Consider the following 14,870-nt stretch of genomic DNA (forward strand, 5'->3'; position numbering starts at 1 on the left):
CTGTGGAATTCTGGTGTTTATTTCTGTCTTTAATGTGCAAGGAAACACAAAACACATCAGTGATGCGTATGGGGCTCTAGGAAGTAGCTACACTGGCAGAAGTACCTGAAGCTGTGCTCAGGAAATACCGCTCCATAGAAAATAGTAGGTTGGGCCGAGTTTGCCTATACTGAAGTCAGTGAAAAAAACCATTTACAGGAGCAAATGTAAGTTTGATCTTTATCCATCCGTTTTTTCATCTTCAGTATTTACTTGTTTGGACGCGTGCTGCGGCCGTTGCTGGAGGACGTCAGCCCGAAGGAACGGTGCTTCCTGAGCCTCCGCCGGCTGCGCGGGGTGAGGCGCTCGCTCCTTCTGCCCGTGGCGCTTCTCTCCCGGAGGAGGGAGGCGCCCCAAAGAGCAATTGCTATTTTTTGTTGTCGAACCAAATGAACACGCTTTCTGGCTGTGGGAGTTTGTGGAGGAAGAGGAGATTCAAAATCCGCGTTATCAGCTGGGTTTTGTGACTAGCGCAGCCTAACCCTTAGGCAGGGCCGAGAGCGGCGGCTTCGCGGGGGATTTTGTGGTGCGCGTGTGTCGCGTTTCCCTTCCCAGGCCCGGGTGATGTGCAGAGCTTTCGCTGTACTCGAGGCTAATCATAGGCCAATGGCAGAGAAAGAGGTCTGCGCTCTGAACAGCGCCTTATTTATACCGTTAAGGAGCATTGCTGCTGGGGGGGGGGGGGATGTTTTTCCATTAAAAATGATGTAAAATATTGGGTTTTTTTCTTGAGAGCACTCTAACGTGTATCTTTTGCAAGTGGTGGGCAAAACTGTGTGTGTATACAGCTGGATGCAGATGTTTTGGTTGGGCTTTCGGAGGTTTTTGATTTTTTTTGATATTTTGGTGTTTCGATATTTTTTGTATAACAGGCTGGTTAAACTGCAGTCTAATAACTTTATCTGTCTCTGTTAGATATGCAGCTACCTCTGTGGCTGGTTATTTATTTATACACTTGCCATATCTCTACTATAAAAAGATTTGTAATACCCCAATAATAAATGCATTCATCACCACATCTTCTGTAATCACCACAGTTCCTGAGCTGCTATTTGGCACTCATTAGCTGAAACTCCCATTCACCTATAATTTATGAGAAGCATACAATTATGTGTTATCACTACTTCAAGTGATTACTACACTGTATGTTTTTAAGATAATGGCATGAAACACTCCACGATGAATTATACCTCTCTGGGTAGCTTTGCTCCTGTCATTAACTCTATTATTTTACTTAAACCAACCTGGAGGGAATTGTGTTGCAGGGTTAGTGTTGCCTCCCCCCGCAAGAGCCCCAAGTCAGTAAGGACCCAGTAAAGGACACGGCACAGTACACAGTTGTGTCCTGCCTTGCGGAAGGACGGTGTGGATATGCATATGCTTATAAGGAAATCCAAAAACCTGGATTGCTTTTGCTCTGGAAAGAATTTTTTTCATTAGCCTTGCTAGTGGAAAAGCCTATTCAAGAAAAACTTGTGAAACAAGACCTAAATATTAAGAAATCAGAAGGCAGAGGAAAACAGTCCAGTCATGGTACGCTTTTTTGTAGCGACATGATTTTTAAGCCATTCTCAGATTTACTGATATGCCAGGAATTTGTAATCCTCCATGGAAAAGACAATGAAAAGATACACGCTTCTGGTTTTCCCTTAATTATGCTGTGTTTTGTATGTCAGCTGGAATATTTTCTGCAGGAGCTCAGCACAGGTACGCACAGACACCGTCGCCCCCCGCGGCCCCTCTTAGGAGAGCGGGGGGGGCCTGACGGAGCAGGGATCTCTCTGTTCTCCTACGGTTCTCCTTTGCGGAGAAAGTTTAAATGCCTGGTAGATAGCATCTGCTCTTCCTCGCTGTCGTATCTGCCTCCCGGTTCAGTCTCCTGAGCCATCGCACCGGAAGGTACGGCCGCAGGAGCAGAAGAGGGGCGTGAGAGGCCCTCGCTGCCTGGCCAGCACCGTGCCGCCAGGGCCCTGCCGCTCGGCCAGCCGGCGCCTCCGAGCGCTCCCGGGGCCGGACGCGCGCCTCCTTCGGCCTTCGCTTGTCTGCTGCTCTAACGCACGCGTGAGATGAAAAGCTCGGACCGGTGCTTGCGCTCGCTATGGTAAGTGTCCAGATCAAGCTCTCAGTGGCTTCCGTCTGCTCTCGGGCACTCGAGGTAATGTGAAACGTCCCCACGAACGTCCTAAAGTTGCGCCGTTACCAGCAAGGCTTTTTGACGTCTTTTTTCTCTAATTCGTTGAAGTTGGTGCAGGCCTGCCATTGCTGTGATACTGTATTTATTATCGAGTTACGGCATTTATTTGAACGTTGAGAGTATAAATAGCAATGCTGCCCTCACTGCTTTCTCCTGAGTGCGTTTTACTGTAATGATCTTCTGTTCGAAGCCCTCGTTTTCTGTCAGAACTTACTGCATCAGGGAAGAAAACTTTGATTCTCTTGATACAGACTACCGTAACTGTTTTGAAGCTGAAATAGATGCAGTTATTATGTTACCAGTATCATGTCTGGTTTAATTCAGATACATATTTTTGAATGCTAAAATCCTTTATTAAAGCTTGTGATACTGAAAATTTTGAATGTAACACAGTATTTTCAAAGGCCTGATGTTTCCTCATCCTCTAGGCGTGATCCTTCTGCTTTGCCGTGGTCTCAGAGCTTATGTTGCTTTTTATTCCTCTAATTTGTGTTTCAGTGTCATGTGGCAAAAAATCAGGGGGATAAATTACCATCTGGATTGGCTTTCGCCATCAGAAGAAACAGCTGACTTATCTATTTCTATAAAATAAACATGATTGGGTCTCAAATTTTCAAAGACTCCTCTCCCTTTAGAAATAGTGCAAAACAACAGAAACAAAACTGTGCAGTGAATTGTTTACTTATTTTTCTGACTGGTAAATTCTTTTTCATAATTTGTGGCAGTCAATGCTTCTATATTGTAAATCTTTAGGAGTTAATAAGTATCAAATGCAGCATCTACTACCCTTTAAATAATGAGTATGTTTTAGATTTTGTGCTATTTCAAATAATATGATTAAGCTGGAAATTACTCACTAAAAATGAAACAGACACTGTCAGAACTAATAATGATATTGTTTGATATTGTCTTCAAAGAGAAAATGTTACATGCTTCCATGAAATAATAATTAATTAATAACTAATCACTCTTAGTTTTACACTATACTTTTTTGTTCATTTTAGATATGAAAACATTTCTGCAACTCTTTTTGGAAAGGGGGGAAATATTTTCATATAAATAAAAATGACAACTTTATCGCAGTTGTGATGCTTACACTTTCTGTGTCCTTGTCCATGACAAAAGCCATGACTTGTATGTGGCAGTCGGGAAATACATGGTATTGTCATCACAGCTCATTTCTGGCTATGCCGAATGTTAGAGGCCAGGAAAGCTCTGTGAAAATGGCCTTTTCTTTGGACTGGATAGATTGGCAGTTATTGAGGTTGAAACCCATTCCAATGTAAATACAAATAACATCAGCGATAGAGCAAATTACACTACAAATGTCGCAGAAGTAGAAGATGAAAAGCGTTTGCTACCTACATCTTATTGTCAGTAGTTTTGTCTCACCCCTGGTTGCTCTGGAGGCAACGCGGTGAACTGGGTGAGACTGTCAAAGAAAGTCACCGAAACTGAGCCGGTGGCGGCTGTTGAGCCGGGAACAGGAGCTCCGACCTGGCCGCGAGCGAGCGCCCTCGCCGCTGCTCTGCTGCGGTGCTGCTGGTGCTGGTGCTGCTGGTGCTGGCGCTGGCGCTGGTGCTCGTGGTGCCCCAGGCGCCTTTGCGGGTGCCCCCGCGCTGCCCCGAGAGGGGGGCGGCAGCCGCCCCGCTGCACTAGGCAGTCGTGTTCCCTCCGCCCGAGCTGCGCGGCCTCGCCGAGCCGGACCCCCGTCTGCAGGGACACTGCAGAGCCCCTTCGAGAGGAGCCACGTTATCAAACATCTCGTTCTGAAAATTTAGCCTTTGAGTCAAATACTTCCCAGAGTTATCACGCCTAAAACCACTTCATGTGTTTAACACCAATATAGCTGAGCACAGAATTAGGCTAATGTCTGTTTAAATTAAACCGAATATTCTCTTGCTTGATTTGGAAAATATTCTTCTTAGAGAATGGTTAAAACAAGGTATTTTTCACAGAAAAAAAAAAACACCAAATCATACTTTTAGTTAAGAGAAAAAGAAGAAAGTCATATTGCACTATTGATTACTAATATGGTACCAATTTTCCATAAAAAAGTTTCAGATTTAGAGATTAATCCATTATTTGCCTGAGGACAAGTTTTCTATAATAACTTCATGCATCTCAAGGCAGCAGAACTTATGAAAAGAGCAGATATATGAAAATCAGGGAGGAATCATGTCCACCAACAAGCATCTAGGAAGAAAAAGGTCATGATATGACTAACCTGTAAAAGTCTCATTTCTTTAATACAAGTAGTGATCAGAAACAATATGCAATATGTAATGAAATATGTGAATTAAAGTGAAATTATTGCAATGAGTAACAATAATTCCATGTGGTTTGGTCACTTCTTTATACCATAGAAGAAGGCTTGGAAAATCCATTTACTACTAGTGAGATAGAAGCATTCATTAGTTAATGTAATGGGGTAAATTATCAGTTTCTAAAACATTTAAACTTTAATTAAAGAAATGAGCTGTCTCTTCAGCATACCTGTTCCAGGTGCAAATAACATTGAGACATTTACGAGTTTCACTGCTGCTATTGAGAAATCTGACTGCCAAGGATGTTTCTCTCTGTGGTTTCTTGGAAAAAAATCAAGAGGCTGCAGATGTGTAGTGAAAAAGTTTAATGCTGCTTTCTCTCAGTCTTGTCTTGGGTGTCACTGGCAGGTTGATAGGTACCTGGCAGCTTCGTCGTGCCCAGCTATAGAGCGGACTATGTGTGTGACATATTTCCGCATTTAATAAACTATACATTGATTCCCAAGAGCAGTGGAAGGGACATAGGAGGAGAGCAGGGAGGTTAATTACACTAATTGCTCATGAAGATTCAGGTAGCTCAAACCCCATTTATTTCAGGCAGTTTGCCAGGCAAGAAGCTCATACTCTTAGCAGTTGTTTTTGAAGAAGTCCTTGGGTTAGCAAATATTTAAAGATGTATCTCAGTTCCTCCCTAAACTTGCAGTTCTTCAGTTCTAAACTCCTATTTTAGAAAGCAGCGTAATGTACTGCTGAGAATCACAGAAAATAGAGACTAGTAAACTTGGAAAAAGGTCTTTATTTAAAGGAGGTAATTATGAATAAGTATATTGATATGGTGCTAAATGAATTATTTGAATGCAAACATTGGGTAAAAAAAATCCCAGCTGTGTCAAGTCTGTTCAGCCGAAAAGGGGGAAAGATGCTATGACAATGTTAGCTCATTTGGCAGCGTTGTAAATGGAGCAGATTAATCTGTTATTTGCCTGAAGACAAGTTAGAGAAGAGGCTGTGGGAGGGACAACAGGGAGAGCCTGGAGATGCGTGCCGTGCTCTCCCACACCGTGCTTAACAGCAACGGAGACGGGATTCCCCTGGGAAGGTCACAGGTGGGTTCCCCCCACCGGGCAGGCGCCTGGGAACCCTTCTGCTGCGGCCGGGAGGAGCGTTTCTCCCGCGGCCAGACTCTCTTTCGTAATGCTTGGAAGCAGACTGGTGGGAATTCGCGTTGTTCCCCTCTCCTTTTGCTTGTCATTTTGCTGTTAGTTATGCGCGATGGTGTTAGGCACGTTTCTGGGCCTTGGGGGTGTCATAGCTCTAGTCCACCCAAGGGCCCTGTTGGCTTCTCTGTGCCAGAGCCCCACAGTTTTGGATGTGCTCGTATTGGACGTACGCCAGGGAGGTACTGATTGCTGTGACCTGCTCCTCTTTCAGATGGGAAATCGAGGCAGAGATGGGCTCCGTGAGGCCCACGATGGAGCGGGGCTGGTGGTGACCGCCTGCGGCCCGGCAAGCGGCCCGAGAGCGGCAGCGTTCTCCCTGCCCAGCGGCACCRCGTCCCCCTGCCCGCCGGCTCGCGCCGCGCCGTGCCGAGGCCTCGGGGGCTGTCTGGGCCCTGCTTGCTGTGCAGGGGAGATGCTGCAACTGCTCATCCTGTAAAAACTGACTTTAAAAAGCCTTTGGTTTAAGGTGCTTAGCAAGCAGAATGCCTGCAAAGCCGAGATCAAAGGAAAAGGCTCATTTGTGCGTGTTAACACCCAAATGTACAATCAGAGCTGCTGCCACCACTGACAGGAAAAGAAAAGGAACAATGGAAGTATTGGGACTTGCTGATTATGTAGAAGGAAAATTGGTACCAAGCCCAAGGAAGGAGTGAGGACTTGGCAATCAGAGAGAGAACGGCGGCGGGAGAAGGAGCAGAGGCGATGTGACGCAGCCCGTGGCCTGTGCTCAGGGGAACTGGGTGTGAACGGTTTTGCAGGGAAACAAAGCAGGGTTTGCGTTGCTTTCAGCCTCTAGAAATTAAACTGCAGAGTTCACCAACACGTGCCGTGAACTGGTGGCTGCACAGAGGCGAGAAAGCGCCTGGAACGTGCGTGCGACCCGCTGGCACCGCTGGCCTCCGATCCGGCTCGCTGGTGCCGTTGCGGAAGCGCAGCGTGCGGCTCGCCGTGGGCCTCCCAGTGGTTCAGCAGCTCGGGGTGTGCCGGGATGGCACAGACTTACGCAAAGCGGCCTCCTCATACCCAGCTGAACGCTGCTGTTCCTTTTTTAAGCAGATTTAAGGAAATCAACAGATAATTATACTGGGATGAACTGAAAAGTCAACAGGGACTGGCATTAGGTTAGCAGGGTTTAGTGCGGGTTATGAGGAAGGTGGCAGGCCGGGTAAAGCAGGTTCCCTCCTTTGGGTCTGGTGAGACTGCCAGGAGAGAAGTTCCGTGGTTCTGACTTTAAACTCTGTTCGAAAACAACTGCTCATTTGTTTTATTTGACTCCTTTTTATCCAACTTTCTAGAATTGTCTGTGCAGATTTCTTTTCCATTCATGAAACAATAGTCTCCCTCTGCAGGATAATTTCACATGTGCATGTTTCATAAATAAACAATGTTGCTTCTCGAAAAAAATCTTCTTCCTAAGACAATGCTTAGGAATTTTTCTACTATTTTTTTTAGGTGTCTTTCAAACTCTAAGTCTTTCTTTTCATTAATATTCTGTACGTCTTGGTTCCTGGCTACAGTTCCTCTGTAATATTTTGGTGCTTGTTATGCTTTAGAAATAATTATCCCCAACATTTGCAGCTGATTCCTGGACACATCTTCCACCAGATCATGCTCCATGGTCGGAGTTTTCATTCTTCCAGGCACAGCAGTGGTTAGTACAGATTAATTTGGTGAGAAAAAGGCGTTCATGTGGCTACAGCATTTTTCTACTTTGGATACACTGATCCTGTGCAGACACACTTTCTGTCTGAAACAGCCTTCAGCAGATCTTGAGCTTGCAGCAGTGGCTGCAGCAGTGCAAGCTGGGGGGGTGCTGCAGGGAGGCCACGGGGGCTTGGAGGATATAACCTGCTTGCTGGCCAAGGACGACTTCTCTCTATCAAGGCATCAGCTGCCTTAAGGTGTGAGATTTTTTAATGAATAAATTATTTAAACAAAAAGCTATAAAGAGCAGCTGAGCAATTTTTTACGCAGAATTGCCAGGCTTCCAGCTATAATCAGTAGGCATGAGCAACCTGATTTTGATTACAAAAGGCTATGGAAAAGGATCACTTATAATTGCACCAGAGTAATTTTTATTGTTCGGAGAAGTCTACTTAGTTTAACAAATTTTTAAGGTGTTAGTCTCCAGGTCCCAGGTGGAATCTTAAGGAGACATTGAGAAGGTCAGTGGTAGACGGACTTCCCAAAAGCTCTTAACAGGTTTCTGGTGTGATTTCCATATTCCTGAGTTCCAGTATGTTAAACAATGCTCTGAACTTTTGTGAGCTTGTCTCGACTGACCCCGACCCTGTTGTGGTCCTGTCTTCCCTTGCTGCTTAGCTCAAAAGCAATCTCCTCCTAAAGCAGAAAAACTTTAGCAAAACTGTTTGTTACAAAGGGTTTCTGTGTTCTGAGGAAAGGTTTTCTTCTGGACAAAAAGCAGCTATATCTCGTAACAAAAAAAATATGTTGACTTAAAAAAGATGTTGTAAACCATACCAGCTCCATTAAGTGCCTCACACCTGCTTTCTCCTGCGTGGTGACCACGCAGGGTGCCGGAAGAGAGGCCTGCTGCCATGTGCTGTGGGAGTTAGGTCGGCTCCTTCAGCACCGCTTGAAGAAAGCTTCAAAAAGAAAAAAGGCAAGTCAAATTCTTCCAGGTTTTCGGGGAATAAAGGGAATTCAGGACTTTCTGTAAATTAGATGGAGGTTTTCACAGAAATGCCGACAGGTGCCTTGTTTTGGAGGAGGGCCTGGGTGCTGCTCCGAGGAGAGACATGCCGCCGGGGAGCAGGGGAGGCGGAGGCCCCTGGGGCACACGGGACAGGGCCAGGCTCAGAAAGGCGTTTGCTGCCTTTGGAGATAAGGTCTTCGACGTGTCTACAAGGTTGCTTGGGTTGCATTTACCCATCTATCTGTAAGGAAGTTTTTCACCTCATCTGCCCCGTTAGCCTTGCAGTCCAAGGCAAGTAAGCAGTGGCACAAGAACTGAGCAACAAGTTAGCTTTTGATCTTAATTTAATGAAGGTGTGTTTTTGGTTTTGTTTTAAATACCAGCCAAGTACTGTCCAGGTTTAAGCCCAGGCAGTGTATCTAAGGCTACGCGGAGCTGAGCGTATGTCACGCGTTCATGTGCCACGTGCTGTGTGACAAAGGTTCGTGTCAGATCTCTGCGCGGTGTGTCCCAGGACGGGCGAGGGGGGAGCTCCGGCGCCGGCTGCGCTATGAGTGCTTTTGTAAAGAGACCGCGTGCAGCTTCCATTAAGCAACTCGGAAGAACTCTTTTCACAAAGATTAATAAGCCTGTGTTTTCATTATGGGGGGGAAGAATAGACTAGAGAGCTAGGAAAGTGGGAGGTATCAAAAAGAGAGGATTAAAAACTGAAAGGAATTTGGGCAAGACTATATGTTTTATGCTTACAAATTACAGAAGATCATCCCCGTTAATAATGGCTGGAAAAATAATAAAATGCTTTCATCCATATGTGGCAGCTAACATTAAAATCTATTTTTTATTCGTGTGGAGTAGAGTGTTTCTGATTACAATCATCAGTTAAAAAATAAATTAGTCTTTTTCCAATCATCTCTCTGAGTTTAAAATTAGAAGAAATATCTTCCATGTTCAACTACAGTTTAATCAAAACTTTCCCAAGAGATGTAAGGGTAAAAAGAGCAAATGCATCTTTTATTTTGTGATTGCTATGCTTTCTTTAATATTACTGCAGTGTTATTATTAACGTATAAAAAATAATTGGTACTATGTATGCATTTTAAAAATTATGTTATGAAAAATGCGGCCATGATGAGCCAGAGGTTTAAAAATAAACAAAAGTTAAGAGGGGACAGAGAGGGAAGGCCTGTAGTATTTTCATTTTATGCTGGTTATCATCTTTTCAATCAATTATTGCTCCTAAGCTATTGTAAGAAATGTTTTTTTTATTAGACTTCTGTGAACATGAACCTACTTTGGTTTGAATAATTCCGAAGCGCTCAAGCAGGACGTAAGGTGGGCGATGAGCGGCACAGGTTGCCGCCGCTCGCTGCCGTGAGCGTGCCGGAGCACTGCGCCCTTACCGGACCCGCCGGCACCGCCGCCGCCGGGAAGCCTCTGCCGGTTCGGGAACACGCTCCCGCAGGCCCGTGCCTGCGCGCACTCGGAGCGTGGGGTCGGTCTGCTTCGTTAGCCGGCGTATCTGCGGCACTGCGCGCTAACGGAAGCTGGAGAGGACTTGGGCTTTAGCCCGAGCGTCAGACTAATCCTGGCCGAATGGCGCTGGGAGGCTTCGCGCTCCTCGTCGGCTTGCGAGAGGTAAAGCCTCTGGTGGAGCTCGCTTGAAAGCTTTCCCAGCTCTGCTGCAAACTTGGGCTTAAGCTGCCTGAAGCCTTTGCAAGCCTTAAGGGCAAATAGTTCAGTGCTAAACCAAGTTTTAAGTTGTAATAAAGCTCAGCTTAGCAAGCCTCGTGTTTTAGGGTTTGTAACTTATGTTGCCCAAGCGCACTGCTGCCGTCCGGCAGGGAACGCCCATCCGCAGCTTTCGTACAAACTCAAACCGTGATGGCGTTTCAGGCAAAAGCAAATGGAAAACACCTTTATGTTTCCAGAGGTTTTTATCTTCATGCAATGAACGTAACACAGCATTATCACGTACTATGTGAGGCTTAACAGCTAATGCTAAAATGCCATTCGTAAACAAAAAGAGGGAGTACATCTTGAGGTGAAGTGCGCGAGAACGGGATGCTACGGGAGGAATGGAAGCGGTTATATACTAGCTCAGCTGTGGTGCCCAGGATGAATCCACGGGCGCTGGCCCACGCCATGGGCTCTCTCCATGTCAATACTTCTGTTGTTCTTAGTGCTGAGTCTTTGCAAACATTCCTGCCTACCCTGCTGGTTGTTGGGTCACACAAATATTTGTGGAAAGACTGCTGTTTGGTCAGAAAATTATAAACGTTTGGGAAAAATAGACAGCAGTCTCTCATGAGAAAAGGAAGAAATCCTTATTTGTCATTCTCACTTCTGTGAAGGCATTGCCACAGTGCAGAGCCGTTGCCGTCGCTGGCCGTCGCACACGTTAAACGAGCGTGCGGCTCGGGCCGTCTGCAGAACGCTTCCCTACAATAACTGCACTTCCAGAAGTGAGAAGTGGTTTGTAAGCAGAAAGGGATTAAATTTGTTAGATTAGAAAACGTACCTGAAATGAGTCGTTTGATTGCTTCTTGTGTGGAGTAAATATACACTTTAGCCTTTGTATTTTGCTTGCATTCTGGGAAAACACAACGTGTTGGCTGCTCTTTAATTTAAAGGCTATCCCGTGAAAAATAGTTCAGCCAAATACTGCATCAGTCAAGCCAGTCACTCCCACTGTACTTGGGAATTTGCACAGGTTTTGAGCAAATGTGGAGAAAAGTTGGTACTGGGCCACTGAAAGGAGCTGCCCGAGGACGACATAAAGACTATTTCCCAGGTAAAATATTGAACCTGTCTCCAGGAACCTTATTCGGAATATTATTTTTACTTTGAACCCTGTGTGCTTCCAAAAAACAACCGTGTTTAGACAGAGTAATGAACAAAAACTTGGAATGTTTTCTCCTAGTTACATTGCCAGAAATACTCTTTCATGATTTTTTTCATCAAACTTGAAAATGTCCCTCAATGACTGAAATCTATTCCATTTTTATTCCTGTTTTCGTATTTTCTACTGCAATTGTGTACAGTATTCTTTTTGTTAACCAGTGGCATGTAAATGAAACTTGGCTTTAGCAGACTTTCATCTCTATCAATGATAGAGGATTAATAAAGCAAAATTTATTTGTTTTAGTTTTTTTTTTTTTTTTACAAAAACGTTTGTACACTGAGTGAAACGGCAGGAGGTCTCCTGGTGCCTCGCGCACTGTTTTATTGCGGCCTTTCTCAGCACGAAGGTGGTGCTGTCAGGCGAGCGTGTCCGTAGGAGGGTCTGGGGAAGCTCTGCTGCTCCAGGAGCATGCGGCGGCGGTGGTGGCCGGCTGCGTCGCGGCTTGGGGGCTCCCAGGACGGCCGCAGAGCCGCTACGGCTCTCTGACACCACCCTTTGCACCATAGCTTTCTTGTGATTTAACTCCAAATACGATGAAAATTCTGCTTTCATCTTTAATTAATACCCTTAAATTCTAAATTTCATTTTTTCTAAGCAGGGCTAATTTTTTTTTTTTCTTCCAAGCTACACAAGCACCAGGGAGTTTGGAAAGTGGGGCTGGTCTTATGTGCTGGGAGAGAAGCCAGGCCTGTTGCTCTCTCTCGTGGGAGGAAAGCACGGTGATAATGCTTTCGTGTTGTGGATGGGCCTATAAACAGTGAAGATTTAGTGTAGTTCTAAATGGTCGCTGAAACGGCAGGCTACCTTCACAAACACTCGTTTGTAAGAGGATGTATCCAGCTGCTCTAGAAAGGTGTTGTAAAAATACCAGTGAGCATCTGAGGTTTTCCTGCTTCCTCCCCAGTCATCTGTTCGTTAGAATTAATTAAAGTTTCCAGAAGACCTGCAGAACGCTTCCTTGCGCTCTCTGAGCGAGTCCGGATCCCCCACAGCGCCTCCTGCACAGACTCCTGCTGAGCTCTCCATCCTTCACGTAGCATTTCTGTGACATCCCCAGTCTGTGCTGTATAAACAGTGATTTCCTATCTTGTATTGTGAGCAGCTTCTATCAGAACCCTTCAGATTTCATGTGGAGATCATTAATTAAATGATTAAATAGCTACTTTCATGATCCATTCCAAAGAATTTCAGCCCAACGCATCCAGTTTCTTCTTCCAGATGGGAATGTCATCTTTTCCCCTTTAAGCAATACCATATGCTTCATCTACAAAATCGTCGTTATCTTCCACCTAACAGTTTCCATACTTGCACTATTTTAATGTTTTATCAGAGAGGTGACATCTATCATATTTTTTCATATAAGAAAACTCTTACTTTATCAAATAAAAATATCCCGTTATTCTGGGAGGACTCTTGTTGTGCTTTGTATGATCTTCCATCGACCTTACAGTTGTTTTAAAGCTAGAAATTCTATTGAGGTCCCAGTGAGGGACAACCTAAAATTTGCTTGGTTCAGTTTACCCATTTTCTTAAATATACAGTTTCTTAAATATGCACTCCTTAAAAATACATTTATTGTTTTCCAGGCAGATAGTATCACTTTCAGTTTGTTTAAAAAAAGTCAAGCTCCTGGATTTGTAGCTTCATCTGCGAGTTATTTCCGAACGCTGACACAGATCCCGCTCTCAAGGTGGCTGCGTTAAGGTTTGGGAGTTCTCTTCCGCCTCCGGCGCAGTCACTTCTATCGCCTCCCATCGGCCGCTGTGTCTTTCCCCACGTGCTCTATGTCGCTGTCCTTATGGAGAACTGGAAAGCAGGACTCGCGTCGTTGATGCTTAGATAGCCTTAACCTCGCTGCATACTGCCTCAACGTCTTCTGAATCAACTCATAAATCAAGACGCTTTTGCGTACTCCATGCCCTCGCTGCCCAGCTTCGGGAGCGAGCGTTGCCTGCTGCCCGTTCCTTCCAGGCAGCGTCCTCCCCGTCCTGCTTGCTCACGTTCTCTAAGTTATTGCCATTTTCCTTTACTCTAGTCTCATTTCTGTCCTCCTTTCTTGTGACAGATGTTTCCTTGTCTGTGCCAAGGTGGTACTTAAGTATTTTCCGCGTTTGTGTATTCTTTATATTGGTGGTACTTAAGTATTTTCCGTGTTTGTATATTCCTTATATTCTCACACTTCATTCGGTCCCACGTTCGGTTAGTCCTTACTGTTGCTCTTCCCATGATTCTGGTTTCCTCCCTCCTTTGCGGCTCCTTCATCCATCTTTCCTTGCTGCTCACAAAACTCATCTTTGTGGCTGAGGTACAAGAGAGCCTCCCCCGTCAAGCCAGCTTTCCCCGTCTCTCTTCCTGGCAGACACCAGCATGGAGAATATGGCTGGTGTTGTCCAAGCACCGGTTTAACAGGCTGCCCCCCCGTGCCTGCGGGAGGCTGAGGGATGCTCCTCCATCATCCCCTCTGTCCCCGGCTCCCACACCTCTCCCCAGTATCGCTAACCGCTCTCCAGATGACGGAAGAATTGAACCCTGCGAGGCCCTTCGCCCCGCAGAGCGCCGGCTCCTCGCCGCGGCGCCTGGCCCGGAGCACGGGAGGCCCAGGCGGCGGCGGAGGCGGCGGCGGCAGGAGGGTCCCCGGCGGGCTGAGGCTGCCCCGCTGCCCGCACGGCGCGGGGCTCCGGGCTCTGCCCAAACCTTGGCCGCGCATCTGCCGGGGTCGCGGCGCGGCACGTGCAGCCGGAGCCCAGCGCTTGCCTTTCTGCTCTGATCTGACTGCGCTCAAGTGGTCGTTTGCTAACCGCTTGCTAAGAATTGCCATCAAATTATACGCCAGCTTTAGATCACTTTTTCCTCCAAAGTTTTTGTAATTGCACTTGATTCTGTGCTGCTTTTAGAGCTCGTTAGTGACATTGAATAGTGTCCTTAAAACTCTGTTTCTCAGCATGCGCTGTGAAAGCGAGCAACTTACTTAAGATGAAAAGCCATTTGAAAGAGAACTTAAAAATGTTTTCTAATCCACAATACAAAATATTGACAATAGCAGCATATTGCAGTGCCTTAATTACCTGAGTGGGTTATACTTCTGTTATCCTTTTTTTGGGGGGTTGAATACCTACAGAAAAGATTTTCAATTAACACTGACCTTTCACACTCCTACTGGTTTTTCATTCTGCAGTTGGTGACACTGACTACAAATTAGATTTTGCAATATACTTTGTTCCTTATATTTTTCAGCTGATTAGTTTCAAAGAGTTGGCAGTAACCTACACTGTTGCATTCAGCTTGCAATTCCATAGCAATCTCAAGTGCCATGTTCAAACCCCAAGGTAATATGTAGAAATGCTATCAAACTCTTTAGGTATACGTATTTTCATTCTCTAGTTGTTTGTACTCACTTGGAAGAAAGTCTTTAATTTTTGGAGGCTATTTTCAAAATAAAATTTAGAAAGAAGGGTATCTGTCTGGGATATATCTGCATCTGATTGTAGGGGATGTTATTCCTAGAGCTGCAATTAAGCTGACCGTTATATCCTCAAGAACACTATTTTTGGTAATTTTTTCTAATAAACAATAATTGCACAAAAGCTAATAT

The 14,870-nt window shown here is 45.4% G+C and overlaps 1 protein-coding gene across 2 annotated transcripts in view; it reads left to right on the top strand.

Moving 5' to 3' along the window:
* NEGR1 (neuronal growth regulator 1) overlaps positions 1-14,870 on the top strand; it is a 304,317-nt gene that overhangs the window by 139,802 nt on the left and 149,645 nt on the right. The gene's annotated exons all lie outside the window — the stretch shown is intronic.

The sequence above is a fragment of the Apteryx rowi genome, unplaced genomic scaffold (genome assembly GCF_003343035.1).
Source record: "Apteryx rowi isolate R43461 unplaced genomic scaffold, aptRow1 scaffold_39, whole genome shotgun sequence".
Classification (NCBI taxonomy): Eukaryota; Metazoa; Chordata; class Aves; order Apterygiformes; family Apterygidae; genus Apteryx; species Apteryx rowi.